Source organism: Phalacrocorax carbo, chromosome Z (genome assembly GCF_963921805.1).
Source record: "Phalacrocorax carbo chromosome Z, bPhaCar2.1, whole genome shotgun sequence".
Taxonomy (NCBI): domain Eukaryota; kingdom Metazoa; phylum Chordata; class Aves; order Suliformes; family Phalacrocoracidae; genus Phalacrocorax; species Phalacrocorax carbo.
The window spans coordinates 5,496,106-5,519,871 of record NC_087548.1 but is presented as its reverse complement, the minus strand read 5'-3'; the positions used below and the strand labels follow the sequence as shown (position 1 = coordinate 5,519,871).

Genomic DNA, 23,766 nt, shown 5'->3' with positions numbered 1-23,766 from the left:
CAGAATGCAGTGCTGTTAGTCATAGACCGCTCACTATTTGGGCTCCTATATTTCCCCTGGTTATTCCTCCAGAGTAAGCATAAGCAAGGTCACTGTGCATCTCTTCAAGGACAGAGCTCTCAGTTCCTGCATGCTGATTTATTGGAGGCTCTGAGTAGCCTCACAGCCGCAGAGAGGGAGACGGCCTCTCAGTGCAGGCTCTAAGACCCATTCATTTAAAGAGACAAATATTCTGATTGTTCTTCCACCAGAAACAGTTCTCTTTTGAAAGGGCAAAGCAACAAGACCTTGTCCACGGGCATCCTAACTCCTCTAAAAATCTCCCTGTTGTCAGGAGAGGCTCAATTCAGCTCACAGGGAAATCAATGGGAGTTTTGTTGCTGCTTTCACTGGGAGCAAAATTTGCCCCCAACCCTTAGCTTCTTAAAACAAGTTCCAATGAAAGCTTCATCCATGAATGAAACGTCCTGGCTAGGAGGTTGTTTTTCCCTGATAACAGATGGGAAAAGGATTTTGACAACAAAATGTGGAAAAAAATATCCTTTGTCTAAGAGAATGGGAAAAATTTCCTGTGAATAAATTTTCCAACAGTTAAATCAGCGTATGCAAAGCGTTCTAGTGTGCCAGCAGCCCAGCTGTGCGGAGCAGCAGACAGGCACTGTTTCTGGACTTCGTCTCAGCTGTAATTGGTGCTGCATGGTAAGAAGGGCCAAAGGTAACTTTATGCAACCCTTTCAACCCAGTTCCTGTTGCCAGGGCTAGTCCTCAGCATGACCTAGGGCAATTCAGGAAAGACAATTAAGGGCTAAAGCAGGCTTTGCCTCACCTAATTTTAAGCAACAAAAGTATCGAAAGTGTTTAAGGCAGGAACCTGGCCACCCTGAACTCCTGCAAGCAGGAACTCCCAGGGTAAACCAGACCTTCAGACACCCTTGATTTTGCAGAGAAGATGTAGGGATTCAGCCTCTGACACATTCTTCTTCATTCCCACCCATGCATTTGTGAACCCTGCTGAATGCTTCAATTATCACCCGTGTGTATAAAAAAAGTGGTCATCCCAGGTCAGATCAAAGATTATCCAGCCCAGTGCCCTGTCCCTGAGAGAGGCCAGTGATGGATACACAGGGAAAAGCAGAAGAGGAGGACAAGGACATAGTGATACTTCCTTGGAAACACTCTCCCACCATTTTGTGGTCCAGGGACTTCCGGAACCGGGGGAAGAAAAACATTACTTTGGTTAGAAAAATAACTGAGTTGGATGGAGTCATTTGTACTGTACTGGGAATAAAATACATACCAGGGGACTGGAAATTAAATAGCAAAAGCAGTTTGATTCCCTCTTGTCAAAGTCATCAGCTCTAGGGCCAAATATGTTTCTTTTAACAACCAGTTCATGTAAGCCCATATAATACAAGAGTGTTTCCATATAGGAACCATATAATTTAGATGGATCTAACCACATACCCTTCTCAGTAACAGGAAAAGTGGTACAGCCGTCAGAAATCCCAGGTTGGGAGCCAAGATACTACACAGGCAGATTTGTACAAGGAAGCCGAGAGGTAAAGCCAGTAGGGGCAGATGGGAAGGAAAAGTTACTTAATGCTTTAGTTTGTTGGATTTTTACTAATAGCTTTGAAAATAATCTCCAAGAAATTTGTCTCAGTTGCTCCAGGAGTTATTTTACAACAATACCAAAGTATCAGATAGCAGAATTTGGCTACTTATGACCTGCTATGGGTGTGATGCCAGTTTTGCAGATTTTATTATCACCTAGGTTTTGGCAAAAACAATTTCAGCCTTTCATACCCCAATCTCCTCCATTCAAAGTGATTATTTTTTTCTTGAGATAGCTCTGCTGTAGTGTACCAAACTCATGATCCTAGCAGCTGTTCTTTCTCCTGGACTGATGGTCAGCCTGAGCTGCACCAAACAGCCCAGAAGAACCATGTACTCTCAGTCAGTCTTTGATTTTCTGTGTCCTCTAATCCTTCTCTGCTTAATCAGAGCTGGCCAGAAGGTACAGCACCTGAGAGGCCTACGTACAGGAGAGCTGCACACCTAAAGCAGAAAGGAAAGTACAAAGATATATAAGTGGAGAGGGTTTTCTGTGACAGATCTTGCACAGACACTGTTCCTGATGTCATATGTGACAGAAATCTGTTTGCTGCGTTCAGCCCAGTGCTACAGTAACACTGCAGAACTGGAAGCAGAGCAGCTCTGTGCAAGCATAAAGAAATAGGATGTCTACCAACAAATTTTCAAAGGATGCTCAAGGTAGCCTGCAATATTTGTAGTAAACGAAAATAGTCACGTGGTGCGTGCAGCAGTGCTGAATGAGCAATGCCAGCACTCCTTCCCCAGGACCCTTTGGGAGTTTGACTTGTCACCTACAGGCCTCCTTGAAAGCACCAGGCCTCTGCAGAGAACAATTTAATTTTTTTAAAATTATTTTACACTCTTCACTTAAGCAAGCCATGGGCAACAAAAGACCCCCTCCGCAATTTGAGAAGGGCTTGGGGAAAAGGGCGTTACAGTCAGTTGTGTTGTGAACACAGATTTGCTGGGCATGGCTGGGCCTCGGGTGCTGTGTACAGCGCTGACTGCTGGTCACGCAGGCATTGAGCCTGCAATGGGTGACGTAGGTGCAATGACACTGGTGACATACTGGGAGTCCAGGCCACATCATGCTATACTCCAGTCAGCACCATGCCAGAGCACAGGAGCCCAGTAAATAAGATCTCTTCCATCACCAGAGGATCAAGTATCACTCAACTAGTATCAGCTACTCAAAATACCTCTTCTGAGATGGTGAGAGAGAGATGGATAAGCTGCATGATATGCACAAGCTCAGAAAGGGTATTCCTATATTGTTTCTTGGAATATAGACTTCAGAGGCTAAAGCAAAAGAGGCAAAATGGAACTGCTCATAGCCTATCATAACATGCAGCTTTCAGAAGCCGTCTGTCTTACACATTGCTGGCCTTTGCTTGTTGTATGGGAGCTGCTTGACAAATATCATCGGAGATAATCTATCACAAGAAACTCCTCCAGCCTGAGCAGTGAGACTCCAGGCCCTCTAACACAAATACACCCCAGACAGTGATACCCTCCAATGGGAGCTCATTGTCTGCTCTTAAGTCCAAATGAAGCAGAACTGAATTTAAAAAAAAAAAACAAAACAAAACAAACAAACAAACAAACAAAACCCCAAACAAAACAGTTAACACTGAATCTCAAAGACCAAGAAATCTTGGCTAACCACGTGGACCATGACTCTGAAGCTCCACACAAGGAAAGCTGAATTAGTGAAAGGACAAAACCTAGTAGGAGTCAGACTCTTCTTCTCTTGTGCAAGGAACAAGCACATCTCTCTCTCTGCTGAAAGGACAATATGCAGCCCTGAATTCTAAGCTGCAGTTTATTTCTTAATGCAAATGAAACAGAAAAATTCATTTCTGATGGGCAGGTCTGGGAATTTCCTTAAGTACCTTTCACTGAACCTGTCATTTGAATCAGTGTTTGACTGATTATGCATTCTAAATTCAGCTGAAAGCAAGGGCATTTAATGTCTCGGATAGCAGGATCTGTCTGTTGGCTGTTTAAATCATGGTATAAATAACTGAACATGTTAAACTCACAGTATTGTACAGGCTCAGAGTAAAGCAAAACATGCTTCACGTTACCCTTCAGAATTTTTTCTCTCCCTGCCTGCTCAGCCACTCTCCACTCCTCTTCATGACTGTTAGGCAGATTAAAGAACTTCACACACAGCAGAACAGAATACTATGGGCTGTAGAAGGCTTTAGTAAAGCATTTTTTACATCCCATTTTCTCCCCTAAATTAAAATTAAACCATGTCTATTTACAGTTTCTACAATGCCCGTGTCAGCTGCTAGATCCATGATTTTGGGAAGCACTGGCACATAGGTATATGCCTGGATGATTCTGCTGAATATGAAACTCATAAACATATGCTTATCAATATTAATTCTTTTGCAGATATAAAACATGAATTTATTAGCATAATCTAGTGCTTAACACAATGTCTAGTCCCCCATCACTGCCAGAAATCCATATGTCTTAAACTGGGATATCAAAGGAAGCTGAAATGATTCAGCCAAGATGTAAACATTTATTTCCTTCCGAGCTGGGCTAAGCCACGAGGAGATGACAACAGATAATTTGGCACCAGGCCTCCTACCTGTAGAGCTGAATTGGATGAAGTGTCCTAAAGACAACATATGGTCTGTATGTTGTTACATATGTATGTTATGTATATATATGTATGTTATGTATATATATGTATATATATATATGTATATATGTACATATGTATGTTACATATCTATTGAATCATGACCAGTTTCCTTCCAATTATGGGTCACATCATAGGCACTGGAGAAGAAATTACCTCGGTTCATAAAATATCCCTTTTTTACACTGCTGACACCATGGCTATTGGAAAGGCAATGAGGTCTTCCTCCCGCTGGTAGAAAGCTCTAATGCAGAGGCTGCCGTAGTTATAGTCCTGCGCATTTGCTATTAGCAGGTTCTTTTAGCAGGGCTTGCTAAAACATATAGCAAAGTGCAAAACTAAGCAAGTCTCAACGGCAGGGGCAGCCTTCCTTCCTCAGTGGCAATTCCAGATTCTTAGAAAATTTAGCAAGTTTAGTGTGACTGTTATGATCCTGTACAGTCTCACAACAAGCCTGCAAATAATTGAGAATGATGGAAGCTCAATTCCTCTGCAAGGAAAAAGAAACAGGACCAAACTGTTTTTACAGGAATCATCTGTTAAAAGCATTAGTTTGATTTCAGAGCACTGCCTGGGAGCCTTGGATTTAGGACCAAATTAACAGGACTGAGGTGTTGGCAGAAACGTGGAGGGGTCACAGAGTTTCCATGGCCAAGGTTTGCTCTTGGAATAGGAACATGAATCTGCCTCTATCCCAAGCAAGCCATAACTCCCACCTAGCTCATCAAACCCAGATTTAAAACCTTCTAATGAAAGCCTGGAAAGTGCTGGAGTCGGTGGCACTCACTTTACGAGTGTAACAGCAGTTGAAAGTTTTGACATCTCTTTTCCCTGAAAATACTCTAGCATTAACACAACAATGAACTAATATTTCCCATGGTCAGAATAAGGATCATAAATTATCTAATGCTGAGAAAACCAATTGATAATTATTTCATTATTTTAAGAATACATTTTTTACAGAAAAAAAATTCATCTGAGATATTTAAAAAACTACAATATGGCATATAAAGTTAGATTTAATTCACAGAGACAATGACTCTGATCTTGGAATACGTTTTGCTGTGTCAGTGAGTACTACTAATTAGAATGGGTTAAATACGAAAAAGAAAATATTCCTCTGAATAATCAGCAAATTAAGTACTTCAAAAGTTTTATACTATGTTTTATAATCAAGACATAGAAAAGACCTATTATTGAAAATTATTTAGGAAAAGTTACCTTTGTGTTTTTACCACTGTTCTGCATCAATTTTGCATTCAAAGGAATGAAGTATATTCCTCTTCAGTTAACCGTCAGCTTCAAGCAGTCCAGACATTCAGCTTTCAAACCTCCTAATGCACTGATGACATTACTAACTACACACCGTAGGCAACAAGTGTTGTCTTGGGTAGCCTACCTGTTTACCTGAGCTACTCTTCTAGGCAAAGCCAGTATGTTTTCAGACACATCATGGTTTTTTAAATAGTCCGTGCTAGTCCATGCTTAGTTCAGTCCATGACAAAAATTATAAATAAAGAAGAAATCCAACTGGTTTCTGCAGTCTTGAAAAATCCCCACTCTTCCTGAAATGTATTTTATTTTGTTCTTCTTGCACTGTGGAGGTGCTCACTGGAAATCTGGACAACCATCTCCAAAGAAATAAATCTCTATCCCTACATTACTGTGACTGGGCACATCTTTCTGCCCTTCCTGTGACAACATGGATTCAGCTTTTAAGCTCTGCACAGTGTCCGGTCTGACCTGCATGCGGTTACAGAGATGGCTATTAATAAAACTGGCGACTCTTTCAAATTCTTTCCTTTGGATCTGCAATCTGCCATGAATTCCTGGGTCATGCCTCTCTGTATTAGGGTAGCAAAGAGAGATCACTCCTGGAACAGGACTGTGTTAGACACTGCAGCTGGGCATTAGCAGAGCCAGTTCTTGCCATGAGAATTTATAATTTAAGCAGGCAAGAAGGAAAGGTGAGAGAGGGGTTTATTAGCCCCTTTGACAGAGAGCAGGAATTGAAATTTAGAGGTGATGTTTGATAGCATGCAACTTGCTCAGCTTACAAACATATTCTAGGATGCAAACCCAAGGCGATGATGGTCCCTTTTGTGGACAAACAAGTCTGTGAGTCCCAAGGGGATAGCCAGACACCCAGACCGAGAAACTCATCCATAGGCAGGGCCTGGGTCACCCCTAACCTCTACCAGCAGTTTGAGCTTTGCTGGCGCTGTGAATGTAAATGCCACAGCACTATCTCAGGCAGTGCTGACATGGGCACAGAGATTGAGAGCCACAGCCAAAGGGTATTTAAGCATCTTCCTCCTCTTGAAATTTTGAGACTTAACTGAAAATCCTTGTTTGGCTCTTGGCTGCAGTGAATTGTCTGGAGCTACAATTCAGACAAGGACTTACAGTGGGATCTTCAACTCAACCGAAGCTTGAGACTAGCTTGGGAGTTGTCCTGAGCTGAACATGGCAGAGCCCTTGGGGAGACTGCAGCTACCCATGAGCCCCATTACACTGGCCTGAGTCCAAAAACCCTCTGCAGGCTGAAGGTAGTGATCCATGCTTTCCCTGCTCGCACACCCAAACACGCCATGAGCATGGCTGACATGCTTTTAAAAGAATCACTAGTTGTCACTAATGAATGTCTGACCAGACTTCCATCCTCCACAATATATTGCCAAGAAGAAAGCCCCTAACTGACCCCACTGACATTTGCTATATTCCACCTACTTTCAATGCTTTCCATCCTTTCCATCGGCCAGAAAGGTTTGCACATGTATCAGCAGTCTTTGTTGGTGGTGCTGACCTTTTGCTAGAGACCTTGCAACAGGTTATTTATTTTAGTAGCCGAGCACAGCCACTCAGTTGTGTTTTTTCTATAAAACCTAAAATAGGGAAGACAGAGCGGTAGTTTATCCACAGCCTATTATTAATCTCCATCGCAGGGAGCTGCGACAGCATCTGGCCTACGGGATCCAATGCTCTACAAGCAGGCATTAAAGATAAATGCCTTTGACAGGGAGAGACATCCCCAGAAGAGCTATCCTCTGAGGAGAGGGAAGCACAGTGTGGCATTTAACCAGAATAGGGGCTTTTTGCACAACATTCCCATCAACATCACTTTTATTGAAACTCCACTTTCAATCATCTTTTTTATTTTCTTCCAGGTGTATCCAGCAGCTTCTCTGTATCCAGCAGCTTCTCTGGAGCTAAGAAGTTTGTGTATGTTGGGTTTTTTTCAAGCAGTGTGTGTAGGAAGGTATGTGGGAACTGTAATTCAGTCACTTTAAATCACATGAAGCTGAAGCTTGAAAGGAAAAATAATAATAAATTGTTCGGATTGTCAGGCTCTGTGCAATTCTCAATCAATTAAAGCTTATTTTAGCATCAGGGCAGTTTATTTTTAAAAAGTTCTCCTGGCACTTTGATGCTTTCATGTTACTGTGTAGCTAAAAAGGTCTTGCTGGGAACAAATTACTCTTGGTAAAGCATTTTCTGAACTGCATTTTTAGTTTCTGTCAATTGACAATAAATAAGACCCTCATGAGCAAACAGCAGCAACAAAATAGCTAGTGGCAGTGAGGGAGTAAGGCTTTGGACGTGGGTAAAGGAGGAAGATAAAGCTGGGACTCAAGCACAGTAAAAATATGGTTGGTTGGGTTCAGAGTGTACAAACACATTCTTCAATGCATCTAACTTTCAGTTGTGATTCAGTATGTTGGGACATTAAAAAGAGAAAAGTCAACAATGAAGATATTCTGCATCAGATAGTTGGGGTTTTTTCACAGATAGTTGAAAATGTAATATCTGCATTTTGAATCCTAATTTTGTAACATTATAAATTCACAGATTTGGATGACACAGGAACAGTCAAATCAGTATTCCTCTTTTGCAAGCCATGGAGCACTTCAGAAAATCAGCCACAATGCCAGATTCACACTGAAAGTTTCACAGGTCTGAAAGTTGGCTAATTGATGAGGACAGCTCCTCCCTGATGTGATAACGCAAATGATAACTAGTACTGTTTGTGGGTCCTTGCACTCTATGACAGTAGCTGGCAAACAAGAACAATGCTGTGGGTTCACCTCCATTGGAATCACAGACAAAATATATGTTTAATAAAAGGGGAAATAATCACACTGAATTCTCCATATCTTTTTTTTTTTTACTGTGGCAAAGATAAAGGGATTATGGACCATATATACTATACTGTTGCATACTGTCATTATAAACTGATTAAACTTTTGCACTAATGTTTAACAGACAAGGAAATTAAAAGAAAGGTTGAAAGGGTGTATGAAGATTGTCCCTTACCTGTTTTTAATTTACAACTTTCTAGCCTCCCACTGCCTGTGAGTTCCTGCTTTCTCTTGCTTTTCCTCCTTCAGGCCTGGAGCCATCCCTTACTTACACCACCCTGGGTAGCGTTTTTCCATTCGCTTTTCCCAACTGGAAAAACACACCATATCAAATACAAAGCAATGGGGAACAGAAGGCCTTTCAGCGCAGCAGGGAACTATGGCATGGTCATCAATTTCCCTCTGATAGCTCATGTTCAGGTACTATCCCTTCACCTGGGGTACCACAACAGGTTTGGCTTGGAAATCCAAGGAAGCAATAGTTCAGATCCATACAAACAGCATCCATTTGCTTTGGGCAAAGGAAGGACATGCCTTTTTCTTCAGCATTTCTCCTTCCAGTTGATGAAGCAGAGGAATTGGCTGGCACGGCAAAAATCAGTGCTTTCACAATAAACAATGTGGTGTGGCACATGAACTTAGTTCAGGTGATCACCAGCTTCACAGGAATACACATCTCGCTCTGGGCCATGCACCTGGTAAACCCATGCAAGCTCTGACTGGCCCTACACAGAGCAGATCTTGACTTTGAATGTTAAATACATACTTGAATTCACCAGCTGCTGCCTGGAATGAGCACATCACCCTTCCCTAAAATATGCAGGAAAGCCACTAGATCTGCATTTCATGTCTGTTGCCCTTCCTCGTTATCGCCACTCTCCCATCACAGCACATCTGTGCTCCAGAACTTACACATTCCTGTTAAAAGTATTATCTTCCCAGCAGCTAGTGAAAAGTTACAGAGCTACAAAAAAGTTACAGTTCAACAATACCCGTCCAAGCTGACTTCAAACATCAGCTCCAAGTGTTCATACCCCATTGGTTTTCATAGGTTATTAATATTAAAAGTAAGATATTAAAATAAAAAATCATTAAATATTCCCTAGTAGTTTGCTGTTTCTGCAGAACTATCCAGTCCTTTTTTAAGTGAAACTCCTAAACTTCCTCCCAGCAGGCCAAAAGCCAAGTTCATCCTTGTCCTCATCCCAGGGAGGATAACAGCCCTAACTATCCTTTGCTAATTAGGAGGAGGTTTGGGCTTAGCTCCATGTTTCATCAGGCTTCCTTCATGACTTCAGGCAGAGCTATGCCGCAGTGCTGAGATCTCCAAGCTGGCTTGGGAAGGTAAAATGGCACTTTTGTGAAAGCATGGCTGCCTCAGCACTTGAACTGTGATTTCTGCGTGGTACGGTGGAGTCACCTACTGCTTAGTCACCTCACCTTACACTCCATTTGCCACGCAGATGAGTATCTTTACCCTTTTCCCTCATTTCTGAATAAGCAATCATAGCGTTTCTTGGCCTTGCAGGGGTATTGCAGGAGTAACACAGACAACTGTACGAAGCTTTCCACTTATTGCATAAGGCAAAAAAACTCTTCTGCCTTTTAAGTCAGTCTGAGAACTGCAAAAGCAGGATCCATCTGACCGGGCATAGGATTCAGTCCCTAAGTGCTGCCATCCTGAACTACTTGACATGCCCCAGAATCATCTGGCTCAGACAAGTGTCGTACACAGCTCATGGGTACCAGGAAATCTAGGTATTAATAGCTCTAAACAGAGATGCACCTGGCTCACACCATAAATGTACGTGCCCACAGCCTACTGAAGCCCTCCATGCCTTTAGCTGAGATTTAGACAATACACACCACGGAGACTAGCAGTTCTTTAGATCCTAAAGTAAATTTCGAAGCTATGTCAGGTGAATTGCATCCTAATTATGCCTTTGTCTTTCCTGACTAAGATGGGAGCTTGGGATGACCAGTTCAGTTGCAGGTATCTGCATGGTGGATGCCTAAACATTGATGAGAAGGTCAAGTGTGAAACCAGCATGAAAACAAAGTTAATGCCAAGTATATAACCTAAGGAAACCTATGAAAATTTTCCCCTTAATACTTAATCCACCGAAACTGCCTATATTAATTACAGTGAAACTGTCACAGGAACTCCCATTTCCTGCAGCCACCTGCCATTGAAGGGACACAAAGCTACAGAATTTCACCTAGATTTCCAGTATTCCTCTGGTCCTCTACTTTGCCTCTTATAGCTACTGTAGCTGATCAAGAGCAAATAAATAAAACATACTTCCATGCGAATGAAACAACATGTGCAGCTTTGCTGCTGGCATTCTGTCCACATGACTAGCACTCCCCTTTGCTAACCCTTCTTCCCACTTCTACTATTAACCCTCCTCTCACAGTCAAAATGAAGACAAGGCAAATCTGGGAGTCATTATATTTCTTCCTCCCAGTAACATTCAAAAATGGTCTAGGGTGAAGAGACAGCAGGGAGTACATTTCCAGACAATATAAGAAAATCAGATACTTTAAATACCATTTCTCCTAGAACTGAAATAATTTAAAAAGCAACAAAAATAAAATAATTTTAAACTATTAAAAGGAAATACTCAGTTATATAGCATGTAGCTCTTGGAAGTCCCTGACACATGGCAAAGTGCTTACTGAGATTCAAAAGCTCCTTTGATGACTCTTAGCAAAGGCTAAGAGCATTGACAGCTTCACAGATTGCACACTAACACCCCAGAATCACTGTGTAAGCCACTCAAAACTTCTTCCGCTAGGCTGTTCTGTAATCATCTGTTAGGAAGGTGGGAGATAGGAACAGCTTGCATGACCTGAAGCGTTTATTATTCAACATTCCCTTATTTTCATGCCCTTCGCTAAGATGCCTGACCTCCAGGTTCCCCTCAGGGATGGCAGGGAGTGGTGACAGGAATATAAAATTTAAAAATTTTTGTGTTTGCATAATCTGGCCCCTGGATGAAATCTGTGAGTGAAATCAGGGAAGCTAAGGATTGTTAAGAGAATCTGTCCCAGTTTTTAGGTTGTATTTCACCCTTTGGTCATCTCACTTGTCTGCAGACTAAATACCACCTGCTATGGCAATAACAAATACAGCTTACTGGGGCTACGGTTCCTGGTACACTGTGTTTTTGCTATGACCACTTCAGGAAAAGGAATTAAAATGCCTACAAAAGAAATCATTATTCGCTGCACCATTTTCAGGTTAGCAGAGAAATCCTTGAACAACGAGCAGCTAACAACTGGGTAAATGCCAGGTTTCACCCGTTGTGGCAGGGATGTATTTGGCCATATATTTTTATTTGTACATCCCCCATAAAGTTGAATCATCAGGCAAATTCTGCATTACTGCTTAATCAGAACCTAAGCCATGTACATGCTTAAACGAATGGGAGGCAATATTGATTTCCAAGGGAGGAAGCACAATCTAAATCATTTTATTATCAGGTCAGACTCACTTTTTTTTCTTGTTCTTACAGCAAAATCCACTGCTCAAATGGCTTTAACCTACCTCTGTTACCATCAGTAATAGAGATCCTCAATCCAGCAACTGGCTGAGCACCCACAAGCTCTTTCAAAGCCCTAGGGAAAGCTTAGAGGAATCCTGGGAAGCATCCAATATCATATTGGACTGATATGTATAACAGCTATTTCAGGCTTTTCTTCCCTATTTGTTACCATGCCGGATAAAAAAGGCATTAACTAATTATTTTAATTGCACTTTTTGTAGTATTTCTCACAGGACCTGGACTGCAGCTGCCTCAGCTTGATCCCATCTGGCTGGGGGATGGGAAGCTATTATAAAATGTGTTTTCCCCAGAGCGAATAGGACTTTCTGCTGCAGCTGTCTTTATAGAGGTGGGGGAGCTATTGGAAACAGGTGTATTGCACATAAATGCTCCCTGGTTTGAAACTATCTAATAGATTCCAGTAGGAAAACTTCAATCAACTCCACAGGATCAAAACCAGCCTAACTCCCACCCCTGGTTTTTGCAGGGGCAGGGGGGGAAGACACGATGATTACTATTAAAAGAACAAATACCTCTGTGGGGCTGAAGTCTTGAAAAGGCATTTATGGCTTTCCAACAAGAATTTTACTAGTTTCTGAAAGCAAAATATTGCAACTTTTTGAGCAGTCGTGATCTCACAGGCAATGAATTATCTACAATGAGATTAAGATCACTTATGGAAAAATATGCTGTTAGCAATGGAGTGAAGGAAAACACCCACACACAAACCTGATTAATCAAGTACAATTGGCAGCAAGCATAGAGTGTGTTCCTTAGGAGACATTTTTTAGTGCAAATGAGTTTTTGCTTGGCTCCAAGAGATGTTGTCATGTCTTCCCTACTCCCATTCCTGTTTCAGACCTTGTCAAAGGCTCTTTCGGTACCTCAAACCTCACATGTCCTGACTCATTTTGCTTGGACTCCAGTCTTTTATAGATGCTTGGTTACAAGCAAGAGGGAAGGTAGCTGGGATATGCATTGGTCCCAACCAGAGTATCACTGCTAAATATCGGCATTTCTCCCTGAAAATCCTGCTTATGTTAAAGATAAGCTATATCGGTATAATGGGCACCAGGCTGGTTATAAGGCATTCCCAGGAGCTGGTGAGACCCAGTTCTCCAGACAATCTATGATAACATAACCTCCTGAACATGTTGCTGGGAACCTCTTTGTACCCAGCTCCTTTGGGGTGGACTGGAGGGTGAAGTTCCACCCGCCCCAGTTAGAATTTGATAGCCAGAAGCAGATATTGCTCCTTCTCCATGTCTGATATTAGGGACTTAACTTTTCCCCCCCTGTGTTATTTTAGTTCTTTTTCTGAACGTATAACAGAGGTGCTCAGAGCCCAGAAAAGGAGCTTTGGGAAACATTTCTGTTTTTTCAGTAAACAAATTCTGACAAGTCAAACATCCACAGTACAAGAGCTCCCTTCCCCTCTCTGACCTCTGCCTTCCAGCTTGGGGAGGTTGTCAAAGGCCTTTCTCCTCCCCTCACATCTTCTACATCCACAGCCTGGTCTGTGCACTATGTTACTTCTTGCATGCTACCCTGGAGCGACACAGCATCTCCTGACTCTGGAAGAGACAAAATCGTATTATTTTGGGTACAGAAAGGGTTTTCTTTGACTCTTCTACATCTGCACAGTTGCTTAATGAAAGTACATCATCTGGTCTAACAGGCCCTAATAAAGAAAAAGAAAAAGAAAAAGAAAAAGAAAAAGAAAAAGAAAAAGAAAAAGAAAAAGAAAAAGAAAAAGAAAAAGAAAAAGAAAAAGAAAAAGAAAAAGAAAAAGAAAAAGAAAAAGAAAAAGAAAAAGAAAAAGAAAAAGAAAAAGAAAAAGAAAAAGAAAAAGAAAAAGAAAAAGAAAAAGAAAAAGAAAAAGAAAAAGAAAAAGAAAAAGAAAAAGAAAAAGAAAAAGAAAAAGAAAAAGAAAAAGAAAAAGAAAAAGAAAAAGAAAAAGAAAAAGAAAAAGAAAAAGAATCTACTTTCTCAAACATTTCCAACTAGATGTTCCAGGCTACATTATTGTATGGAAATGTTCATGGTGTGCCAGGACAGAATGATTCTTTAATGGCCGAAGATAACACGAAGCTGCAGTATTACAAGTACTACAACCTGGCCTAAGCTGGTATTACCCATGGAAAAAGCAAATCTGTCCTGCTCTCGGCTACCTGTCTTTGCTGTTGCACTGCTCCTTCCCTTTTGTACAGCACTGGTGTTTGCATGGATGTGTCATGGCTATGAGAGTAATCCAGTTTAGAATAAACCCAGAAGAAAAATAATTTAAAAGGTTAGTTTTAATGTGCCTCAGCTTCCCAGCCCAGATTCACTGCACAAGCACACAAACACTCCCTAAAACCAGGAGAGGGGATGTTACGTAGGAGGCATGAGCAGGGAAGTCAGAGGTGAAGGAGTGAGAACAGACTCTTCTGGCAGCTGTGCTGGCTTTTGTCAGCTAAAGAGTTTCCAGAATGGGCCTTAATAAATGACTTGTGGCATCCTCAAGCAAGCCCTGCTGAAATCTTTAACTGCAGGAGAGCTACTGCCTCACTGTGTACCCTTGGGAGAGCCGCTTGGCTTCAATCTGCCTTAGCGGGAAAGCTGGTGGGGAGGGACGTGCGGGTGCACAGGCCTGGCAGTGTGATGCTGTGGTTGAGCTAGGCTTTGCTGGATGTTACGTAGCTGCTGGTGGGCAATTATGTACAAAATCACAACAGTGATGCTAGAAAGCTCCAGGCATCTTCACCAGATATTGCTGCCCATTAATCCAGCAGAAGGCTGCTAATGGCATCTGATCATTTGCTTTGTGCTACTGCCATTTAAGGTCACTCTGAAGGACACCACCTCTTCTATATTTTACAGTGTGAGATTCAGGCAAAAGAAGAATCATGGGTTTCAGAGAATGAATTTTCAAAATGGCAATAAACTAATGAGATGTGAATTTTATTTTATAAGTCTACAGCAATGAACTGAAAAGGAATAAACTCTTGAAAAGCAAGGATCTCTGGTGATAAATGAAATGCCACCTACTGAGAGCGGTTGAAGAACTCATTCATGACACTTCAATACTAAAATAGTTAGAACAACCCTCTGATTACGGACCCCACCCACCGGAAAGCCCTACTGTGGTGCAGCTCTCATGTGCCCACCTGGCATCACCACACATGGAGAAATGCACACCATCCCCCAGGGAGTTCATGACATGCCAGTGTGCAGCAGAGATTTTCAATATGGGTCACAGAGGGATGTACCAGCACAGGGGTAAGGGCAGGTAAGGGCAGCCAGCAGCGTGCTTCACATCATCCATGCACAGAGAGGACCAGACCTGCCAGCTGCAGCTGGGCAAACTTTCAACACCAGGAGTTGGTACCAAGCTTAAGAGCCTCTCAGTCCAGCCTTTGGAAGATGACTTTTAGTCAGTGTGGTTATGCACTGGCCAACGCTGGCTGTGGCAGGCTATTACTATTTGTTCCTCCCCAGCAAAGATAACAGACACATCATTCACTACCTGATTTGAAAAGACCTCACACAGCAACCCAGGGCCATTGGCTTCAACTATTGCTCAGGTGTTGCCCTAAGGTCAGAGGATAACAGCTCTTTCTCATAGTCAGGAAAGTCAGCTATCACATGGGAAAACAGCAAAAATAGAGCCAAGATAGAGGGAGGAAAGAGAGGCAGGACCTTGCCTATCTTGACACTTCAGTAGCTCCTTACAACCTCAAGGAAAGAGTTAATCCGATTCAGAATGGATGGTGAGCATCAATGCAGGGTTAGTTTGCAGAGATGTAGCTTCCCTGTAGCTAAAAACAGCAAAAATGAGATTGTGTCACTCAGCAGGTGTACCACTGCCTGCCTTCCTGTTCATCCCCAGGAAGGGTGAAGCTAGAAGACCAGATTGATCCCTCCTGCCCTGCATAAGGAAAACTCTGAGGGAGTAGGTGTAAGAGGCTAGGACAGCACCTGGAAGTCAGAGGTACCAGCTAAATGACGTGAACTAGCCAGACTGAAAAATCCCGCGTCCTGTGGAACAGCTCCAATGCAGGACTAGATTAGGAACAATGACTTAGCTCTGTCCAGATCTCTTAAGAACACATTGAAAACACATTTTAAAACACTTAAATAATAGGGGGTTTTATTACAGACTAGTGAATGTCCAGAGGGAAAAGTAACCAGCATATATAGCAAGTGAGCCTTACTATTCAGGTCGAACACAATTCTTCCTATGTCTTGCAGTCAAAGGAAGGTCCAAATGGGGTACTGAATCCTGCCTTCACAAGCACACAGGAGAGCAGTGTAGTCAAGAGCAAAATTTGATTGGAAAAAAGGAGTAAACTGGCCATTTCAATCCCTGCTGTAAGCATTCCTACTTAACCACAGCTGATGGTTTTAGAATAGTAGGCCTGAGGATTAAAGTATTATGTCGGCTGAAAACACCACATCGCATCTCTAAAATTAACTTGCTTTGTATCATTTAATAGTCTGCATACTCTTAGGATCAATTCTTAGGTCCTCGTTCACTAGTGGGAAACTTCACCTCAAATCTAGTTAATGTTTAGGGTTACTCACTCACTCTCAGAGGCTTTTATAAGAGAGACTGCCTCCAACTCTGCTTTATCACATTTTCTAGTTTGTACTCTTCAAATCCTAACTTAGCGGCTTCCCTGGGAACCAGTGAACTTCCCACGTGTAGATGCAGGAGAACTGCAAGCCTGGTTTTTAATTTACATGGATAATTCTTAACACAAAATAGTAATGCAATGTCCATTCACTCAAATATCTTAACTGTAAATAATATACCAGACTATCAGACTACCTTCTGAAAAAAAAAAAAAAAAAAAAAAAAGTATAAAAATGTAGCCAGCTCCTGGCTGGCTACATCCAAATGCCCTCTTTTTACATGCCCAGCTTCCAGACTTCAGGCACTAGACAGCTTTACCCATGTTTTTTTCCTCCATTAATTCCAAATAATAGAAAGTAAATTTTCTGGGTGTCAGTGTATGCAGCAAAAGAAAAAAAAAGCCTATTACATTAGAACTGGCAAATAAAAAGCCTGATTAAAGCTCAACATTGATAGCATTAATCAGATATACATCTAATTAAGGATATGTATTTTCCTTTTCCTGAACCGAAATTTTAAAAAAATTAAACCCTGCTTCACTTCTGGAGGAAATGTGCGCTGGATCTTGCTACAGGCCTGCTCAGAATGTGTGTGCGGTATGTTAAGTGCAGAATTCATCTGATTGAACATTAGCTCTCTCAGTGCCACATCTCCAACAGAGCTGTTCAGCAGACTCCTGCTATAGCCAGCCGTTGAAAACAGGCTTCTCCAGAAATGTTGCATTGCTTTTTAAGGTAGACAGACAGGCAAATCAGTCATTGGGTGTGCTTCTCTCTCCCCACTGACTACAGAAAGTGCCTAAATTACTAGCTTAGACTAGAGAACTAGCTTCTTTTCAAGAAGTAGTTCTTTATAACTAAAATTAAAGTAGTTTTTTACAATTAAAACTATATGAGGTGAATCCCAGCTTGATTCAAAGCTGACCAAAGGCGATGCAGAAACTACCATTAACATCCTTGAACTCTGGTTTTTTACATTACTAAGGGGTGAATAAGGCCTCATTCACCTCTTTCTGACACCTCTGTAGCTACTTTTACTCCTGCTCAATACCAAAATAAGGCACCATGAGTTTACACAATGATGCAGAAGAGCAGAGATACAGAGAGAGAGATATATGGCTGTAGGAAATACATTGCATCCTCCTACAGCCTCCTCCATCACTACATACCAGGGTTCACCTCAGCCTTCCTCTGCCTTTGTAGCCTGGTGGCTGGACTGAGCTCAGACTTCTGGTAAGGGAACACCCATGCCCTTGGCCTCCAGGCTGGCTTGATGCCCACCCAGAACAGATTTATCTGCAGAAAGCTTCATCCCCAGGCCATGGGCAGGTTAAGGCATCCAGAGATAGTGTGACTTGATCAAGACCCTGTAATGTGGAAGTGGCAGAGCAAAGACTACAACGCCTGCCATGGATTAAACCCAAGGTACAGATGACATTGTCACCCATCCAAACCACCTTCCTTTCTTCTTATATCTCGGTTTTAATTTCTTTCCTCTTTGAAAAGCATTCTAGTTATTATTGGTAGGGAAAGAAACCAAGAAAACAGGATGCTTTCATCTAAAGGTCATAATTTAATTTGAACTTTATCATCTAAAATTTCAACATCACTTAAAAACTCCTGGAAGAAAGGAGACGTAACAAGTTGGAGAAGGTTTATGGAATGAATGGTGAACACAGAACAACAGACTGGGAGCATCAACACCGGCCAAATACAATCTGAATATGTAATGGGAACTAAGGTCAGGGTGACACATCCACTCAGCTCAACCTATGAGATTCCATGGCTAAACTGGGACTGGAACTCTCATTCACAGAGCCAAAATCTCATATATTCACAGATTAATTTACAATGGAAGGAAGTTCTTGGACTCTAGTCCAAGCACCACTCAGAGCAAAGCCTACTCTGAAACTGTGACAGGTTGCTGGGGCCTTCTCCAGTGAAGTTTTGAGTATCTCTAAGGATGGAGATTCCACAGGCTCTCCTAGCAGCCTCTTGTAATATTTGAATGAATGCTCCTGGGAGTCCATTTAATAAATTTGCTTTGAAATTCTACAAAACTTTAGTAACTCTTCTCAGGACAGATTTTCTTTCCTCTTTATCTACCTATATAGTGCTGCCAAAAATTAATCAGTGGTTAAAAAAATCAAATAAGAAATAATTTGCTAAGTGACCAAGAAAATGTAACAGGTTTTGAGGTCTAGGACCTCAAGCAATTTGCTTTCAGCCCTGACTCAAACCATTTTCCTTCACATAATGAAAAGCACTGCAGGGAGGATTCATTTACCTAACTAATAATACCTCTCATTCTGTTCTAAGCCTTAAGAGATGTCAAAAGCTTAGATGAAAAGCAGTAGGAGCCACGCCACCTTTGCTGAGCTCAAAATGTTTTGCAAGAAACAATATTCCTGGTTTCCATGTGATTTTTAAATCCAGAGCATAGGACACTAAAAGCTGCGGATAACTGCCACAGATAATATAGCAATATATTGGGGTTTCATCATAAAGAACACAAACACCTTGGAAAATAGGTCTATTGAGGTGTGAAGGGGGTAGGTATCTACAATACTTTGAATCTGCTCTTTGGTATTTTTATTATTAGCTGCCTAACTGGGAACTATGTCAATTTCTGCTACAGGTCTAGGAAGCTGCCCATGCTAAGAAAATTCCACCAGCTATAGTCTTATTTCTAAAAATTATATACTGGAGGTTCTTAATGTATATATGGTTATCTTTACATGAGTAAGTACAGAGACATCTACTAAAACTGAATGATACTTCCTTTTCTTTACAGAAGAGAATGTTGCATTCTAAAAATATCATAAATTACAGGACTCAAGTGAAGAATATTGACAAAAAGAAGTGCCTTACTAGGATATTGAAAAATACTTCAGGATTGAAATACCAGAAGTAATAGAATTTTAAAATTAACAGTCAAATAAATAAGATTGAAAAATAAGAAATTGCTTTAAAAGAGGAGATAGCAGTTAGTAGTTTGGGAACTACAAAACACTGACTGCTTGCCAGGATCACATGGAACATAGAGTCCCTCCAACAAAGATGATCACACACAATTTTTACGAGTAAAATCACTTATGGGATATTGGCAGAAGCAGCAGCAAAATAGAACTGATAACTGAGCACATAGTTCTCACGTTGCCAGCGAAAACAGGCCAACAGCTATTTCTTTCTCAGATCTCAAGTCAGGATATATATAACTGAGTTCACAAATTGGGACTGCTGGTTGGCCCAGTGTTAAAGGTCCAAAAAGAGGCATTTTGCTAAAAGCACATAAGTAGCTAAGAACACAGAAGTACTGCCAGTGTTTAAACTTGTCACGCAGAAAGATGCTTTTCTAACTTAGCATTAAAGGGCAAAGACAATAAGGTGAGATTTCACTTCAGAGGTTGTACTTCTCTTTCCACTCTTGAAAAAGGGAGCTATAAGCTACTTACTGGGTCTACATCCTCACTGGTAAGACCCAGAGAGACTGAGATTTTTAGTAAGCTATTTTTCTTGTACTAATTAAAGCTAATTTTCCTACCAGAGACTGTATTCACAGTTACGAGCAATAAATTTAAATATTTTACAACAATCCTTTCCACATCTTAATACCCAAATAGTAAGAACTACACTCTTGAGAGTTTTGTAAGGCAAATGCATTCTAATTCTTTGAGGAATCATTGGAAAGTTGATAGATGAACGCTAAGGGTTAAAACTGACGATGATGAGCAAATGCAATAAAAAGTAATTTTCTTGGTCTGTGACTCTGAGTCCCATTAGAACAACTCGCCTGACCTACAATGCTGCCTCCGGCACCCTCTTTCCCAGTGATGAACTATTGATTACATCTGTATTCTGTCACTTTCAGTGACCTAATAAGGCTTCCACATCCTCATTTGAAAAATACCTTTTAAGGGAAAGCTGGCCTGAAAAGGAGCTAGATGTAAAATTAGCAAACTGACATTCCCAGAATTCTATAAAAAGGGGTTATTCTAATTAAAACCTAGACCAATGCTGTCTATGGTACCACAGCTGTACTGGTCCAATGGCCAAAGCGCTAGACAGTTAGACTTAAGCTGCAAAAAACATATGGCAACTTTGCAGCAACTTAAGGTTGTCTTCCACCTGTCCAAGTTTCCTTTCCTATACAAATCCTGGAAGTCAGAGTTTCCCGGCTGCATCTCCTTCATCACATTCAGTGTAACTGGTGACAGGTCTGCAAATATGACACAACCTTTTACTGAAAATTCCCTGGATCTTGGGCAACTTAGTATTTTCAAAGTGCTTCTATATCCTTGGAGAGAAGATGCTATATAAATGCAAATACTGACTACTCCCATTTTCTCACTTTCTCTGACAGGAAAACACTTCTGTTTTTCAATACTTTAGACTAAATACACACTTGTGCCTGAAATATGGACTTCTAAAAATAAGTTAATATTACAGTCAATAGAATAACAGCCAAGAATAAAATCACTCTGCAAAAGCAGATCTTTTCTTTGCACAACCTATAAGTATTTAGGTCCAGAGGAAACCAGCACTGGTGGTCAAAAACACCTGTAGTCTTTAAATACCTCAGTAAAAAATAGTTGCAGTCTTTCAAAACCATGATGCCTTCACATATTCACTTGCTTTAGAAATATTAGAATTTTTCTAGAAACAGGTTTGGGTGCTTCTGCACAATGATCCTAAACAAAGCTTATTTTGGCCCTGTCCATTATAAAATTTGGATCATTTTTTAGTGAAAATCAAGTTGTTCGGTTACTGTTAATCTGAAATACTACACCTAATTACACCATCAAATATCTCTGTCTGATAAACCTGTGAAAAAGTCTTTTGAGAAGGTATTTATGTACATATGCATCCTGGCCTTCTGCCTAGAGGCAGGGCGCAAAACCATGCTGAGCACAGGGCTGAATGGGTGGCTGGAGAGTCATTTAGTTCTTCAAAGCAAAGCTGTAGTAGGACGTGGGTGATGCACCATGCCTCTGTAGAGCAATTAATTGCAACTACTGCAGCCCATGTTTGTGGTTTCTGCATTCCTTCAGGAATACCTAAGCATTCTTTTTTGCCCATGAAACAACGGCAAAACGAAACAAGCTATGTTTTCTCTATTGGCGTTTATCTTGAAAGTCCTGGTCCACCATTTTTTGAAATCTTGGCTTCTATCTTTTTCTCTTTTCTGTGATGTTTCAGCACTCTTAAAAACCTTGCATGTAATTAGAGCGTGTAATGTCAGAAGGGTGCAGTGCTGCTAGCAGCCTCCCCGGATGTGATGGGAAGATTCATTATTGCAATCTCTCAACATATTGGTGGACGGTGGATTCTAGACCCTAGATAAGAGATTTACTTGGAAACAGGAAATAAGATCTTAAATATCTATCTTCAAGGGCAGAGCCAATGTCTCATCTGCAGGGTCAGATGCTAAAATACAGGTTCCTTTCTTCTCCCATGCCTATCCACACACTGGACGATCTGCTCTGCTATTTAGTTTAATGGGGTCCCGTATGACCTGCAGCATCAGCAAAAGCCCTGATCACTCATCCTAAAACTCATGCTCATGCTCAAATGACTATTCATTTGATTAACTTGGCAGCATCTGCACAATGCTCAAATACTATTTAGGTAGCGCAGCAAAAAACACCCTGCAACACCACACAAGGCAAGTTGAGGCAAATCGTATCTGAGTCAGATTTAATAAGACTTAATTTGACTTCTGATTTGTTTACACTTCATCGCACAGTCAGTTTCCATTATGACCCCTCTTTATTTCTTACTTCTGGAATTCCACACCATTCCCTTAACATAAGAAACTATTATTAGAGTTAGTTAAATACTCCAAGATTTTTTGGCAACTGTGTTCAGTGCAAGTGTTAACAGCTTGCTAACACATCCAAAGGAATCAATCTAAAGCACACATGAAGTTCAGCAGCTAACTGCAAGCGATCTTTAGCTTACAATCCCCCCTCCCATAACACGCATGCGTCTTACAGATGTGCCATGCCTGTCTCCGGACTCTCGTTTTCTTCCATATAAATGTATTTTACTTTTTAAAAAATCACCATTTGAAAACTAATTATTTTGTGTTTGGAGTTGATTCACAGTTTTTAACAAAGCTTTCTGATTAATGCAGATCACTATGGAGCTAGATTTCCTCTAAAGGTTCACAAGAATGTATCAGAAATGTGCTATAGAGAGAAAAGCACATACCATCTGCAAGAAATCCAGCCAGACCAGGAGAGCAGCAGCAACCCGACGTTTTCCTGTCAAATTGCCCCTTATTTTACTGTGATTGCTTATTTACCTTCTACACATGCTGTGGCTGCCCTCCTGCTATGCCAGATTGCCCCTTTCTCTCTGTTTCTCCTCCACTGCCACTCATGAGCTCCTGCTTCTTTTGCTCTTTGAATCGCAGGCTGTCCCCCTCTTTCACCTCCCCTAAGCGTCAAGCCAGATCCAGCCTTCACCTCTGCATCACAGACAGCTTCCACCAATGCTGCGTTTCAGTTTCCTCCCGATGTCAAATTTCAGCCCAGCCCACGAAACCCACCCCCTGCCTTGGCTCTTGCATCATGAGCTAGAAAGCCTTCCTATGCTCAAGACTTTGTAAGGGATATTTGCAGGGAAGCAGCAGTTTTATTCACTCTGTACTTTCTCTTCTATTTCTTTTGCAGCTTTTCTCTCTTATGTGACAAGAAACAGATGGGTGTTATGTGGGGAAGCCTCTTTCCTGAACTAAATCCTTTCCTTTGCTGGAAACAGTTCTTTCAGTTGCTCCAGTGGCACTGAAATCCCCTGGAGTCAATAAAACTCCTCTAAGGAGCATTTCTACTCTCAAGATTTATTTTTGTTATCTAAAAGAACCATTTAGACTGTCTTTGAAGATGTTTATTTATCTTAAAATGTGAACAACATTCCAAATCTAAAATTCTAAATCAATGCAACTTCTTATAGGTAAAACTGCTGAAAAGCAAAAAAAAGGGGGCAGAAGACTTCTTTTCTGCATAATTTTGAGACAAATACTGAATCTACAGGTTAATCCTACTAACTGCCTCATGAGTAACTTGACTCATACACTGATCTGTTTGGGGCCATTCACCTGATGATAGTGGTAACACAAAATAAGTCAAAATTTGTAGAATCTGGGCTCTTAGATGAATAGCTAATTGAGGCCAGGACTGCCTGCTACTGTTTGTTTAACACA

At 41.2% G+C, this 23,766-nt stretch overlaps 1 protein-coding gene across 3 annotated transcripts in view; it reads right to left on the bottom strand.

Annotated features, from left to right (window-relative positions):
• Nucleotides 1-22,981, bottom strand: part of ST8SIA5 (ST8 alpha-N-acetyl-neuraminide alpha-2,8-sialyltransferase 5) — a 69,137-nt gene extending 46,156 nt beyond the window's left edge. For 2 of the 3 annotated variants that reach the window (XM_064438526.1, XM_064438528.1), the window contains exon 1: nucleotides 22,773-22,981. The gene's annotated coding sequence lies outside the window, so the exon portion shown is untranslated. The remainder of the gene's footprint in view (nucleotides 1-22,772) is intronic. The other variant, XM_064438527.1, reaches the window with a different exon arrangement.
• Nucleotides 22,982-23,766: the final 785 nt, after the last annotated feature.